The 16498-nt window shown below is 39.5% G+C and overlaps 1 protein-coding gene across 2 annotated transcripts in view; it reads right to left on the reverse strand.

Annotated features, from left to right (window-relative positions):
• LOC309494221 (alpha-2-macroglobulin-like protein 1) overlaps nt 1–15917 on the reverse strand; it is a 38333-nt gene extending 22416 nt beyond the window's left edge. The window contains exons 1-2 of one of the 2 annotated variants that reach the window (XM_082163482.1): nt 15827–15885; nt 1005–1222 (exon numbers count right to left, since the gene is read on the reverse strand). The gene's annotated coding sequence lies outside the window, so the exon portion shown is untranslated. Of the gene's footprint in view, nt 1–1004; nt 1223–15826 lie in introns of both variants that reach the window. The other variant, XM_082163483.1, reaches the window with a different exon arrangement.
• Between the last annotated feature and the right edge of the window lie 581 nt (nt 15918–16498).

Genomic DNA, 16498 nt, shown 5'->3' on the forward strand with positions numbered 1-16498 from the left:
ACTGCCATGTTTTGACACCAACTTTGAGATTGATATTTATTTTACTAAAAACCTTTTAATTATTAATGGCCGTTCACACTAGACTTTTCCTTAATAGACTTCCATTCATGCGCATGTGAAAGTGGGACACCAGAAACACAAGCTCAAGTGAATTACCCTGTGAGAAATAACAGAAGCGTTTAGCATTCAAGTGGAGTGGATTGTTTATTGTTTAAATTTTGAATGATTATTATTTGTTATACGTTATATATATATATGTTTGTAAAAAAGCTGCCGCAGAATGTGACGTCATTTCACGGCCGTTGCATCGTCTGTAGAAATATCACATGGTCAAAGTGTAGAGTGGCCGCGGCTTTAACTATTTTTAAATTAAATTTTTTTTATTATCTTTATCTGTGTCCTACATGTTTCACTCAACCCTGTTACTCCTGAGATGATTTTCCTCCTTTTAAAAACAGAGCATTTCTTAAAACTGTGACACCCAGGAAGTGAAATCATCTGGGCTCTTTCTACTGCATGATGGGAAGACAAGAAAATAATCTCAATCCATTGTCTCAGTTTTTACACAAACTGTAGCACTGATTGTATTCATCAACCCTGTTATCAAAGTTACTGTAAGAAGACTCTATAACTATGAATAACTTGTATATTTGACAAATACAACTTTATCAGTAACTTGGTGTTTACTGACTATTCTTAAAAAAAAATTAATTTTGTAAACTGTTGAAAATGACTACAATTCTGGTAACGTTGTTGCAAATTGGAAACCAGATATAAAATAAATATAAAATAAAACAATTAAAATAGTATTTAGCCTGATCTGATGTTGACAATCAATATAAAAATGTCTCAAATCTCCCTTTACTGTCCATTTGTTGAAGAAAACCCAGAACATTCTGTACCATTTCATAGTTTAACTGTTTATCTAAATGTGATGAAGTGCTTGAATGTTTCTAACATGAATGTTCTTCAGCATCATGAATGAATGAAGAATAAACACCAACCTCTTTGTTCTTCAGGATCTTCAGTGTGTTTCATTCTGCAGGGTTCTGGATCACTCATGTTCTCACTGTCCTCTTTAATAAACTCAGTCTTTGCAGATTTCAGCTCTTCCTGATGCTTTCATGCTCGTCTTCACTTGTAGCTGATAGGAATTTACAGCATTTATTGCTGAATTACTGTGGGAGGAGCTTCACTGATGATGTGATTGCAGTGGGAGGAGCTTCACCGATGATGTGCAGGAGTGAAAAAAAAAAGATATTTTGTGGAAAAAAAAGATATTCTTATTAAATAACATTTGAAAAACCTGTATAAACGAAACACCAAATAACAATATTACCTATGCAAATTATTAACAATATACCGAATTAAAATACATAAATAGCCAAAGCTAAAGGCTAACATTTCTGTTCCCTTTTTCCGAGGGAACTCGCGCTGCATCGATGACGCTTTGGGAAAACCCCACGTGATTACGTCTGAAGCACATATGTCAACTAGTCCAATGGAAATAATGAACGTCACGGACGGGTGACGTCATGACCAGGAAAGGATAAAAAGCACATCCGGTGCAACCGGCGCTATCTTTTGTGCCTCAGCAAAGCACTGTGTCAAAACTGTCTATTATATTTATTGTTTGTCTGTCACATCATTATCTAAAGTATGGCAAAACAGTTATTCAAGTCATGTGCTTCTCCTTGCCCTCGTTTCCTTACGGGTGGGGATACACACGATTTTTGTGTAATCTGTTTGGGAGTGGAGCATGCTATGTCAGCCTTTGAGGGAGCTGACTGTCAGTATTGTGAGCATGCTCCGCTCCCGCCACGCATGCTCCGCTCCCGCCTGTCATTATTTGATGAAAGTGGCCAGGCTCGCAAACCTCAGGGTGCAGGACCCGCTGCTGCTGAGGCAGCACGGAGATTGCATACCTGGGGTTCGCAAATGGATCTCTCGGCGGGGTTGGAGACCAGGTGCATACATATTCAGACATAAGGGGACTGAGAGAACATGGTTATGGGTTGATGCCCCGGGCTGAGCAGAAGCTCGTGAGCTATCTGTCTCCTGGTTAAGCATCGTCCCTGAAGGCTCCCGTGCTGCCCACTAAACCTTTAAAAACTACATCTAATTTACTGGGCAAAGCTTATACTGCAGCAGGTCAAGCCAGAGCCTGTCTTCACACTATGGCAGTGCTTCAGGCTTATCAGGCAGACCTGTTGGGGGATCTGGATAATAGTGAGGGAGTGGGTCCGACGAAATTCGAGAACTTCGTCGGGCCACAGATCTGTCTCTCAGGGCTACGAAGGAGATCGCTCATGGGTGGTCTATGACAGCTCTTGTAGCTACTGAGACACCTCTGGTTAAATCTCCTAGTTCTCCTCCTAAAGGAAGATGCTCATATTTCTCCTTCTGGTCTCTCTGACAACTCAGTCAACACGGTTGTTGAAGATTTGAAGACACCAAAAAAAACAATCAGAGGCTTTCAAGAAATTTCTCCCTCGCCGGGTCCAGCCCCCTGGGGATGCTGGGCGTAAGCATCCCTAGCCGAGATCCTCATATCGTGCACAACAAAAAGAGAGTCATGGCGGCCGAGCCGACACTCTTAGCCGAAGTCTTCTAAGCCAAAGCCGGATTTGAGGACCGTTCTTATGGCTAAGAAGGCTTCGGCTCAGAAGCGGTCCTGACGCCACGTGCTTTAGCCCCAACCGGGGTGGAGCGGTGTTCACCTCAGTATATGGTGCCCGTTCTATTTCGGGGACCTCAGGGGACTGTTCTGCCAACCCCGACACCCTTGATGCCTCGGGGAGCAGCAGTCTCCAGCTTTTGGCTAAGGGTCAACTCGACGCTGCGTCAGACTCGCTCCCTCTGAGGGGGGTTCAAAAACAGTCAGTTCGGTTGTTTCCTGCCAGTATGCTTCAGCTGTGCATACTCATATTCACCGAAATGCCTGTTACAGTAACACCAAAGGCCAGTCTCGAGAGACTGGTACCCTTAGTAGATTTTCTGACAGAATGGAAGTATCTGCTGAATAGATCTCCTTGGTTCCTGCTGATAATAGGGAATGGTTACAGAATCCAGTTTGGTTCTCCTCCTCCTTGGTACAACGGGGTGCTACCCACGTTAGTACATCCCGAGCAGGCTCTGGTAATGGAGCAAGAAGTAGAGTCTCTATTAACAAATGGAGCAATAGAGCAGATGTACTCGCCCAATAGAGAATCAGGGTTTTACAGCAGCTACTTCAATGTTACGGAAAATGATGGGGGGGGGGGGGGGGGGGGGGGGGGGGGGGTTGCATCCCATTTTAGATCTTCGTCTGTTGAATCGAGCAGTCGAGAAACTCAAGTTCAAGAGGCTCACACTCAAATCAGATCTGAGGACTGGTTTGTCAAGATAGATCTAAAAGATGCTTACGTCCATGTCTCCATCCTCCTTCGACACAGGAAGTTCCTGAGGTTTTCTTTCGGGGGGAAAGAATACCAATACCGGGTGCTTTCGTTCAGAAGAGTGTGCTTTCTCCACTACAGAGAACCATTTTCCTTGGTGTGGTATGGGATTCAGTCATGATGCGAGCCACACTATTGCCTGTTCGTGTTGCTACTATCCTCACAGCCACAAAAGAGTTGAAGCTAGGCCAGTCACGCACTGTGAAACAGTTTGAGAGACTGTTGGGCCTACTGTACATGAGACCCTTGCAGTGGTGGCTCAGGACCAGAGGGTTCTCCCTGAGGGGAAACCCACTTCGTACGATCAGATCACGTGGCACATGATGGCAGTCTTCAATGCTTTGAGACATTTCCTCCCAGACCTGAGAGGCCATCATGTGCTTGTCCGTACAGACAACACATTGGTGGTCTCTTACATAAATCGTCAGGGGTGGCGGTCTACATTTGCGTCCACTCTGCAAACTGGTGCACCAGATCCTCCTGAGGTCCTTAGGGAAAACACTCTCTCTAAGGGCAGTGTATCGGGGGCAAAATATAGGAGCAGACACCCTGTCGAGGCAGGGGCTGAGGCCAGGGGACTGGAGACTCCACCCCAAGGTGGTGGAGCAAATACGGGAATTTTACGACCATGCAGAAGTGGATTTGTTTCCGTCTCAATACACAACGCTCTGTCAACTATGGTTTTCCCTCACTCACCTGAGGGGGCATAACTCATAGCGATTGGTCTCTCAACTGAGGTTGTTGAGACCATCCTAAGCTCCAGAGCTCCAGCTACGAGGAAATTATATGCACTAAAGTGGAGAGTTTTTACTTCCTGGTGCCACCAGCATCAGCGGGATCCAGTTTACTGTTCTGTAAACACAGTACTTGAGTTTCTGCAAGATCGCTTTGCATCAGGTTTATGTCCTTCCACCTTAAAGGTCTACGTGGCGGCCATTGCGGCTTTCCACGCCCCGGAGGGTGGTAAATTTTTGGGTCAAGACCCCCTGGTCATACGTTTCCTTCGTGGCACCTTGAGGTTGAGGCCAGCAACTCGCACTAGGGTGCTGGCTTGGGACCTGGCAATAGTTTTGGAAGGCCTGTCAGGGGACTCCATTCAAGCCCCTAGATTCACTCTCAGAAAAATTTCTGACTTTCAAGACCATCTTTCTTCTTGCTATTTCGTCCCTCAAAAGAGTCGGAGACCTTCAGACCTTCAGGCCCTTTCGGTTTCTCCCACCTGCCTTGAGTTTGCTCCCAGGATTGTCAAGGCATTCTTATACCCTAAGCAGGGATACGTCCCTAAGGTGCTGACCAATATTCCGAGGCCTATTGTGCTGCAGGCTTTCTGTCCTCCTCAGTTTGCTTCTTCGGACCAGGAAAAACTGAATCTCTTGTGTCCAGTGTGAGCACTGGATACTTATGTCCACAGGGCTGGCCCATGGAGAAAATCAGATCAGTTGTTTGTCTGCTTTGGATCACCTAAGAAGGGTCTTCCAGCCTCCAAGCAGACAATCAGCAAGTGGATAGTTGAGGCTATCTCTCTTGCCTATGAGTCCTCTGGCCAGCCGTGCCCTTTGGTGGTCAGAGCTCATTCTACTAGGAGTATGGCGGCTTCTAAAGCCTTGTTATCAGGGGTTTCCCTTCAAGAGGTTTGTGATGGGGTGGGTTGGTTCTCGCCGCTCACATTTGTGAGATTTTATAGCCTTGACCTGGACGCTGCCCCAGGGTCTCTGGTGCTTCTTACATAGATTGCCAACAGTTTTACATACAGGCAATTGTAAATATGGCGTATTGGGTATTCTTGTTCCCAAAGCGTCATTGACGCAGCGCGAGTTCCCTCGAAAGGGAACATCTCAGGTTAAAACTGTAACCCTATTTCCCTGAGAAGGGAACGAGACGCTGCGTCGCCCTGCCCTACTTCCTGCATCCCTGTGATCGACTTTGCTTCGGCTCTCGAAACTAGCGCCGGTTGCACAGGATGTGCTTTTATCCTTTCCTGTTCATGATGTCACCCGCCCGTGAAGTTCGTTCTTTCCAATGAACTAGTTGACATACGTGCTTCAGTCGTAATTACGCAGGGGCGTTCCCAAAGCATCAACGCAGCGTCTCGTTCCCTTCTTAGGGAACTAGGGTTACAGTCGTAACCTGAGACATTTTCTTTGTAACAAAATACTGTTGAAAAACAAACAGAACCAAACTACAATGTGGAGATGATTCGAGCATTGGGGTGGGAATCTCTAGGCACCTCACAATTCGATTACAATTCAGAGGGCTACAATGCGATGATAAAACGGTTATCGATGCATCTTTTTTTTCCACTGTGTGACTACTTGGTACTTTTAAAGCAAAGTATAATGATCCATAATGAATTTACTTCCAATATATTTTATTAATTAAACAAATGGAAGTGATTTGGTAATAAATATAGCGATAGAGTTTCTTTTTCTTTTTCAGAGTTGGGTGGAAGCTTTTAAGGTTGTCCTGGTTTCCACCTCAGCACTGTTTGATCTGACGTGTGGCCGAATTTGAATGCTTCCAATTAGATCTCGCTGCAATGTTATAAATTCTGCGGTGAATTCAAACGCTTTCTCACTGGATCTCCCAGCGCTGTGTAATAACAGTGTCGTGTGAATGAGAGCAGCCCACGAATAAACCTGTTTTGAGCTCAACTCAAACGAATAGCGAAAAAAAAAAAAGATTAGTGCAGTTTCGTTTCACTTTCGTTTTGTCTGATGTTTCTCGTATGTAACAGAAGATTGTAATGCAGAGGGTGCCAGTCTGATTCCACATCTCAAGCGCAGGCATAACGCTTGCCACAAATAACCGGCAAAAGTAATGATTATGCATGAGACATTTTAATTTTTATTAATAAACTAGTGATTTCTGTCAGTGTCGGCTGCAAACAAAGTTGGTGATGCTGACTCGCCATCCTCGCAGTACTTAGTGCACGCACCTATAGAGAAATGCACACTTCATACGAATTAGCCTACATAAGCAGAGAGTAGCCCAGTTCTTTTCGTTTTGAACTGTTTTGTTTAAAAGTTTAAAAAGCTGTTTAAAAGCTTTCTATATACATTTCTCAGGTCTGTAAGGCAAGTATAGCCTATACCAGTGGTTCTCAACTCCAGTCCTCGGGACCCGTTGCTCTGCACATTTTGTATGTCTCTCTTATCTGACACACTCAGTTCAGTTCATGGAGTCTCTCTTAACGAGCTGATGATCTGATTCAGGTGTGTTAAATAAGGGAGACATACAAAATGTGCAGAGCAGCGGGTCCCGAGGACTGGAGTTGAGAACCACTGGCCTATACGCTGAGTTTCTGTTCATTTACGAGGCGAGCTCCAGTTCACGCACCGGCGCCTCCGTGTCCTGATTATATTGTCTGCTATATTTGCTTCTTATTTATTAAACCCAGGCAATTGGTTGATGAAACATTTATTAAATTAAGATACAATTTATAAAAAACTAAATTCACTTTAACGAAATGCTTTCTACAAATCAAAACTTAAGTGGTCAAAATCATGTCTGACCCACTCCATATGTCTCCCAATATATTGGGCATCTTATGATCCTATCTTACTCATCTTATACGGTTTCCGTTTTCATATAATCAACATGGATGAAATAAAAAAAATAACATTATGTTATTTAAAAATAAATATGAAATGTATGTTTAAGTTTTTTTTGTAATACCCAGCGATCTTCAAATATTATTTTTGCTTAAAATTCCCCTCCCTAATATGTATTTCAATGCTTTACGGGCTTTAGTGTGTTGTTTCTTTGACAAAATTGCTTTAAAAAAAGCAAGTCAATAACGAAATGGACGTTTGAGCCTCGTTTATTATTATTATTATTTTTTTCAAAAACACCCCCTAACCGCCGCCGGTATTGGTCAATTTCCACCGTGGTGGTAAAAAACTGCCACTTTACAGCCCTAGATAGCACTGGATCTAGACGGGAAGAATAAATCTGAGTGTTGGAAGGGGAGAGTAGCGATTTTGCCTTCTCACACCGCGACACAGGTTCGTGGATCTTAGTGTTGCGATTTCGGTTTCATGTCGCATATCGCCACAGCCCTAATCAACACTCATTCAACAAGTCATTCAGAATCACCAGCAGATCAACTCACTTTATTCTGAGTGTTTGCTGTTAGAAACATTATTTGAGTCAGATAGATGACAAAAGCCTATTAAACTGCTCCATTGAAAGACAATACTGTCATTTCTCACACTATGACATGGATAAAACATCAATAATACAAAAACAATCACTAATGACACTAGGGATGTTAACGATTAATTGACGATAATACATTTAATCGATTAAAACTTATCAGTCATTGATTAAGCAGGTTCATAAGCGTGCGTCTGCGTGCTGCTCGACCACAAAACATGTAGCGAGCGTGCCGGAGTTATTTTTGGGACCATTTTACACCTTTATCATGACTATAAGTTTGCGTGTGCATTCGCAGCCTTTTGTTCTGTGCAAATGTGAGTTGTAATATTGTGTTTATTTTGTGTAGGCCTATCTATATCTGATTTATCTCATAAAGGATGCATTTGGTTAAGAATTAATGTAGTCAAGTCAAGTCAAGTCAAGTTTATTTGTATAGCGCTTTTCACAATACAGATTGTATCAAAGCAGCTTCACAGTATTAAATTAAAATAATACAACAAAGTTTGTTTCAAGAGGAATTTATTGATTGATAAAATTAAATTAAATATTCCCAAAATATCCCCAACTGAGCAAGCCAAAGGCAACAGTGGCAAGGAACCGAAAAACTTCATCAAGTGACCTAATGGTGTCCTAAAACTCCATCAGGTGACCTAATGGAGAAAAAAAAACCTTGGGAGAACCCAGGCTCAGTCGGGGGCCAGTTCTCCTCTGGCATTTATGAGCTAGAGGCCGGATTGTAGTTTGAACTGTAGGATTATATGAATGCCTGGCTGAAGAGATGCGACTTTAATCTAGTTTTAAACTGGGAGAGCGAGTCTGAGCAACGAACAGTATCAGGAAGACTATTCCAGAGTTTTGGAGCCAAATGTGAGAATGCTCTCCCTCCTTTGGTGGTTCTGGATATCCTAGGTATGACCAAAAGCCTTGAATTTAGTGATCTTAAAGAGCGCGATGGATTATAGGGTGATAGAAGATCCGTTAAATAGACTGGAGCTAAGCCGTTTAGGGCTTTATAGGTCAGTAGCAATACCTTGTAATTAATACGGAACTTTATAGGTAACCAATGCAGTGATGATAAAATCGGTGTTATATGATCATATTTTCTTGATCTAGTAAGAACTCTAGCGGCGGCATTTTGGACTAACTGTAGCTTGTTTATTGAGGATGCAGGACAACCAGCTAGTAAAGCATTACAGTAATCCAGTCTCGAGGTCATGAATGCATGAACTAACTTTTCTGCATCAGAAACTGATAGCATATTACGTAGCTTAGCAATGTTTCTAAGGTGGAAAAATGCTGTTTTTGTAACATATGAAATATGATTTTCAAAAGACAGGTTGCAATCGAGTATAACACCCAGGTCTTTTACTGTAGAGGATAAAGTAACAGGACATCCTATGATGTTAAAGTTGTATTGTGCGAGGTTTTGTGGGCGGTTTTTTGAACCGATAAGTATTACCTCTGTCTTGTCTGGATTTAATAAAAGAAAATTACGGGTCATCCAATCTTTTATATCTTTAACACACTCTGTCAATTTGGAAAATTTAGCGTTTTCATCCGGCCGTGATGAAATATATATTTGAGTGTCATCAGCATAACAATGGAAACTAATTCCATGTTTCCTTATAATATTTCCAAGTGGCATCATATATATTGAAAATAACAGAGGGCCTAATACAGATCCCTGCGGCACTCCATAGTTTACTGGAGTTATGATCGATTTTTCTCCATTTAAATAGACAAAATGGTAGCGGTCAGATAGGTATAGGTAGTAAAGTGTACGGTGATCCTTTTTAGTTTCAGCGTGCGCAGCTCAAACGGCAATGCACGACTAATAATGACTATTGGACTGTCATATTATTCACTTAAAGGTAGGGTAGGTAGGATTTTTCAAAAAAAAAACATTCCAAATTTGTTTAAACTGTCTTTATATACCAATACATAATTAAAATGTAAGTACTCTGAAAAAGAAAATATAAAAATCGAGTGACTGTAGACCTTTTAATCTGCAATAAACACAGCTCATTATTTCCATTCACTCCCACCCCCTCCCTTCTGAGCTCCTTCCAAAGCCACGCCCCCAAAACACATGAACGCGCGACGCCAAACGCTCAGGCTCAGCTGGAAGACGCATTTATTACCTGAGACGAGTGGAGAGGAAGGAGCGCAGTACATACAGTGACATCATGTCAGAATCACATGTAATAAAATACCTAACTTTATCACTATGAATATAAACAAATAAGATTTATTTTAGTACTCACTATCAAGCTAGCATATCGATAATGGTAAAGTTTCATTCGGTAACGAGCTATATTTATAAGGCAAAACTAAAAACAGGTTGCATTGATACACGTTTTTCCATTACAATCAGTTACACTGTGATGAAGGTGAATTTCGTGTAAGATTCATAACATATACGGTGTTTTGCATGTAAGAGTTTCCATGATGAAAACATTGTTGACTCTAATGAAGACTAACGTACACTCCGAGTCCGGAGACAAGTACCGCATCGTCGGTTCGAGGACAGGTCCGGGGTTGAGGGCGAAGCAGAGGAGGTCGTTCAAGAGTGCGGGCAGGGTCCGAGGAAGTAGTTTTTGCCTTGTTTGCCTTCGCTGACTGCATATGCAGGTGCTTTGAGCTGAATATTTCCGGGAACGGTGACATGTGATGAGTGCACGCAGGGCAGCGCGCGCAGTGGGGCTCGGGCACGAGACATGAAGGCATCTGATTGGTTCTTTACATTCGCACCGAATGGCAGTGATTGGTCAGAGTTTTTACTGTCCTGCAGCTGCTACAGAGGTCTGATTTTTTTCATTCCTTTTTCTAAACACATAATGTATTGACTACTCTCAGGATGGAAGGACCATTTCACCCAGTATAAAAAAAAAGTGTTTCTGAACAGGATTACCTACCCTACCTTTAAGTTCACTTGTGCATTCGCTTAATTTTGTGCAGATATAATTTGCAATATTATGTTTATTTGGTATATCTGATTAATCTCATATAGGATGCGTTTCTTTGAGTTAAATAACGCGCTAGCAAAATGCTCCAGTTTACCTTTCAGCGTGTAGCTCAAACAGCAATGCATGGTTAATAATAACTATGATTAGGACCGTCATATTACATTACATGAGAACACTATTTATTAAATCGTTGTGAATTCTTTGGGTTTAGTTGCCATTTTCAGCATGTTGTTCCAGGAAGAGGACGTCCACAACAGTCACATATTCTGACAAGCACGCATCTGAGGCGTTGGTGACACTTTTCATTAGTCATTATATTTGATTATTAAATAATTAATTTAATTAAATGATCAACCTCATCGAAACATTTTACAATCCTACTAGCCCTTTATTTAGATTAAAAACCCTCTCATTCATTTGGTGAGGAAGCGTTTTGTGTATTTGCTAAGGCTGAACGATTAATTGCATTTGCGATAATATCACGATATGACGAAATGCGAGTTTTTAACCACAAAGCTGCGATTACAGTCTGGTCACGTGGCACGCGAGAGTAAACCAGTCTGTATTACAGATGAAGCATCAACTTGGCACGCTACGCATATAGGCCTGGCTACAGGAAATAACAGTTTATGTTTAATTTATGTGATATTGTGTTATAGATTCTCTCCAACGATTCTGTATCGATTAAGATCATTTCAGATTTATGTCTGAGCTTAGTTTTAAACACAGATACGTGATGTTACTTTTGTAGTGCGCGGTCTCGCCCGCCGGTATTTTACTTACAAATGCTCTAAGAAGGCATCATATGTCTTGGAATGCAGTTGACTTATATATTAAAAATATGAAAATCACCGACAGAAGCTGCTTTCAATTTCAAATACTTGCGCGCGCTTTGCGAAGAGCGTTTGAGCATGCGGCTGTGATTGACTCCGTCTACGTGGTTAAATGTACTTGCATCTCAAAATGCTTTTATGACGCAAAATTAATGAGACACAGTCAGTTATATCTTAAGTTATTAAACAGACAGGACAAACCACATCTTATAATTGCAAAAGAGATGAAAACATTGAAATAGCCTACTCTTAAATCCTGAAAGCACTCTTTGTTTATTGCTTCTAATATTTTTTTCCCCTCTTTGTTTTTTGTTTTGAAGCTATATTTGTTAAAATTATTAACATGTAATTGTATTAATTTAGTTTTTTAATGTGTAATTATTATAAGTAGGCCTACTTATAATTATGTAATTAAATATTTTAAGTTTTATTAATAAGATCAATAAAAGAACAAAATGTAATCGGCTCATGAGGTGCCTAAAGATTCCCTTCCCTATTTTACAATGATTTATTGTAGGGCTGTAACGATTCCTCGATTTAAGTCGAGTACTCGATTTAAAAAGATCCTCGATTGCAATTTACCCGTGTCGAGTAACCGGCAAAATACCGGAAGTGGCGCATTCCACAGACGAGAGTCCATGAACCGCATTATTACACAGTTTTCTAAGGCTACGCGATATATTTAACTGTTTACAATCATGATATCGTGAAATCACAAAGGCTAAGATTAAGTTAAATAAATATGTGCGCTGTTTTTTTTCTCCCACAGAGAAAGCATGACGGTTTAATTATTTGCATGCGTGCAGATTGTGTTAAAAGTACCTCAGCTCCGTTCACAGTAAACGCTGCTCCAAACATACTCAGTCTCTGCATGTTCTGTTTGTTTAAGTTTCCAATAATATGCATTTGGGAACGCAAAACCCCGGATGCGTGTTTCATAGTAACTTACTGTCATTTTATATGCGTGGAGCGTCTCGGGTTTCTCAAACTCCATCTTTGCGTGCTTTGAGTTTGTGCGGCTAACGTTCATCTACACGCAGTCTGCGCCGTTTCACAAGATTCGTAACGCAGCTCATTTATAAATCTTCGCCAACACAGGAGAATACATAAGTATGTTTCTGAATATATTCAGAAATATATTCGCAATCGCATATATTCTCATGTGCGAATTGTTGTTCATCGCGATTTCAAAATAAAAGTTTAACCCTTGCACTGCTTGCATGTTTTGACGTGCACATGTTCTTTTCAAGAAATTACGACAGCTGTTGCATTTCTATCGTACATAAGTGACCAAATATGAAAGATTAAGTTGACATTTGAATTAAATGTTATGTTTATTAGTTATCATATATTTTACATGGTGTATTTTAACAGCGTTGTTCAATAAAACCCATATGATTACTTTGATACTTTATTTGAACCAATAATTTTTTGCTTGTTATTGTTATTTGGGTAACACTACAATAAGGCTCATTAGTCAACATTAATGTATTAATCGACATGAACTAACATTGAACAATAGCTACATCTGTAACTAACATTTGTTCATATAAATACAGCTGTTCATTGTTTGTTCATGTTAGTTCATTACAAATAATGTTAACAAATACAACCTTTAATTTTAATAATGTATTAGCAAATGTTGAAATTAACATGAACTAAGATTAATAAATGCTGTAGAAATCAATATTGTTCATTCTTAGTAACTAATGAACCATATTGTAAAGTGTTACCTATTTGTCTTTAAGTAATTTTAAAGGCTGTTGTTCACTTGGATCTATTTTTATTACCACAATTTTTTATCCGATTACTCGATTAATCGATGGAATAATCCGTAGAATACTCGATTACTAAAATAATCGATAGCTACAGCCCTAATTTATTGCTTGTTTTGGTTGAATAATACAAAAGATAAAGAGCTTAAAAAAACCTCATATTAAATCGCAATCGCTATATTGGTAAAACTAAATCGCAATTAGATTATTTTCCAAAATTGTTCAGCCCTAGTATTTGCACAACCTGTCATGCTGTTGGCCATATGCCACTGCAGCAGACTCATATTGCAGTGTTAAGGCTAACGATTAATCTATTAAAGGGGTCGTGACATGTGATTTTTTATTTTATTATTATGGTCCCCTAGGTGCATTTATAGTATTACTATAGTTTTTATAACAAAAAACTTTTTAAATGTATTGATTTATGACCTTTTCCCAACCAGTTTCTCAACCTCTGATTCAAACAGTCTGTTTTGGGTGTGTTTCCCCTTTAAGAGTTCAGTGTTAACGCCCACTCTTATGATTGGCACACGTAAGTGCCCAAGTATCAATTATCAACGCCCCCAGCCAGAACATTTGCGGATTTAGCGTAACTGTTTAGTAGAGGCTGATGCTCGAGAAGCGATGGCTTTTGCAATGATAAAACCTTATATGTTTGAGCCGGAATCAGACGAGGAATCAAGAGGAAAATGAACCATCACCACAACAACGAAGACTGGATCAGCCCGTGTCCACATGGAAAGTGAAACTGTTTTGAATTAATAAAATTGTGACCCAAGACACTTGAAAACGGATTATTGTTGCATAATTATCCTATATAGCTTACTTTGCTAACAGTTTAACATTATATATCTAATTTCGATGAAATTATATATTTCATATTTGCCACATTTGTGATCGTGGACCACAAAACCAGTCTTATGGGTATTTTTTTTTAATTGAGATTTATACATAATCTGAAAGCTGAATACATAATCTTTCCATTGATGTTTGGTTTGTTAGAATAGGATAATATTTGGCTGAGATACAACTATTTGAAAATCTGGAATCTGAGGGTAGAGAAAAATCGAAATATTGAGAAAATCGCCTTTAAAGTTGTTCATTTCTATTGGAGATTGTACTGTATCCATTCACAAAAATAAATGTTTTATATATTTAAGGTGGTAAATTTACAAAATATCTTCATGGAACATGATTTTTACTTACTATCCTAATGATTTTTGGCATAAAAGAAAAATCTATAATTTTGACCCATAGGCTACAATGTTTTGTTGGCTATTGCCACAAATATACCCGTGCAACATAAGACTGGTTTTGTGATCCAGGGTCACATTTGAAGATGCAGCATTGATAAGTCAACATTTTTAATTTTCTATCACATGTAGGCCTACTAGAAAGGCAACATATTTTCAAGATTCTATTATACAAATGTGTTTATATTAACCAGAGATAAAAAGTAATATCGTAAATACCCTTAAAATGACTATTCAGTCTTGTGCTGAAAAAAAGGTGTCATATCAAATACATTTATGTTTGCTTTAAACATTCACAGGTGCACTTGTGGCAATTGTGGTGCAATGCCCACTGAGCAAGAACATAAATGCTGCATGGAGACTCCTGAAGTATGTGCACATAATAAAAGACAAATAATAATAGTTATGTTTATCTGCATGTTTGAGTATTACATGTCATGAACACACTTGAGACACGCGGCGCGACAACGACACGATCGGCGTTGTTGTCTTTACGCTGGAAGCGTAGTTGTCTACGCTGGAGGCGGTCATATGCAAACGACTGCTACGTCACTTCGTACCGTGACATCACTTCATACCATGGATCCAGAACGAGCTGTATTTAGAGCTTGATTAAATAAATGGTTCGTTTATAATGGAGAGGACGTCTTAAGCTATGAAACTTGCAGGACGTTTTAATGGTACAAAGACCTCTTATATACCAAAAGATCAAGGCAAATTTGGTTTCTCATGTCACAACCCCTTTAATTGATCGTTAATTTAAACGACAATCGATCAATGGGAATTTATGAACATTTACATCCCTAAATGACACTCATCTTCATCAACCACTACAGATAAATAATCTAAAATCTAATCTTATCTAATCTAAAATATAGTTTGATCTTATTATTCAGTAATCACTATAAGTTAATCATTATAATAACATTTTATATGTGCAGAAACTGAAAATTATTATAAAACTTTTGAAAATAAAGAGCACTATTGTTCCAAGAGTAAAACGCTATTCTTATAAGTAGGCTATTGGTTTAATGTCTCAAGTGGCTCATTATAGGCTGTAAAGTATGTAAAAGTAAAGTAAAATAATGTAAAGCATTTAGCAGTCTCTGTTCCAGTATGACACTTGAGATCGATATCCATTAATTCCCTTCACAGATCTTAATCTTTGACTTTTGACTTGAGGAAACAATCACACAAACGAACACAAACTCGCTCAGGTCTGAATGAACTCAACATATTCTCCTCATGCTCGCTGCTGCTGCACTAAATGTTTATTTCAGAAGGAAGACGCCAGAAAAGACGCACAAGTATCGCTGTGATCGATGAAAACACTACAGAAATGAGTCTGTCGCTTAATCAAACTGTTTAAAGTGTGTGTGATGGTTGAGTAAATATGAGAAATACCGTGAACTGCTCTCCTCGCCTCACAAGACTGGACGCTGAAAAACACAACACAATGACGGAGGAGACGGCGCGAGCCTGCAGCTATAGTCCCGCACCCAGAGTCCCGCATTCTCAGACCCCTCGTTTTTCGAGACAGCGCCTCCTATCAAATTGGATCGGATAAACATGTGAAGAACTTAAGCCATACGTAAGTACTGACGATATACGTAAGTATATCGTCAATTTTATTTAGCGAATCATACTCATTTGATTTCTTTTTTAATCAAACTACTTTATAGCTCATCGATACACAAACATATGAATAGTCCATTTAATATTTGTAAAGATAGTTTTTAACAAAATTTGAACCGTATGTTTTTTCGCCTTTTTCCCCCGAAAATATTTTTATAGCTAAGGTTAGCCTTTAACCTTAGATTTTTTGTAGACAAGCCATTGTAAAAATTTGATTAAAATTGGTTGACATTAAAGTAGACCAATTAAATACATTAAGTGTGTTAATATCAAAGAAACAGAAACAGAACAGAAACAGAAAGAGCTTTATTGCCAAGTATGCTTGCGCATACGAGGAATTTGTCTTGGTGACAGTAGCTTCCAGTACACATACAATATAAAGTGACAAGACAAGTGACAAGTAACATAGGTATAAATAAAAAAATAGAAAAAATAAAAATA

This window comes from Leuciscus leuciscus (genome assembly GCF_965113295.1).
Source record: "Leuciscus leuciscus genome assembly, chromosome: 1".
Classification (NCBI taxonomy): domain Eukaryota; kingdom Metazoa; phylum Chordata; class Actinopteri; order Cypriniformes; family Leuciscidae; genus Leuciscus; species Leuciscus leuciscus.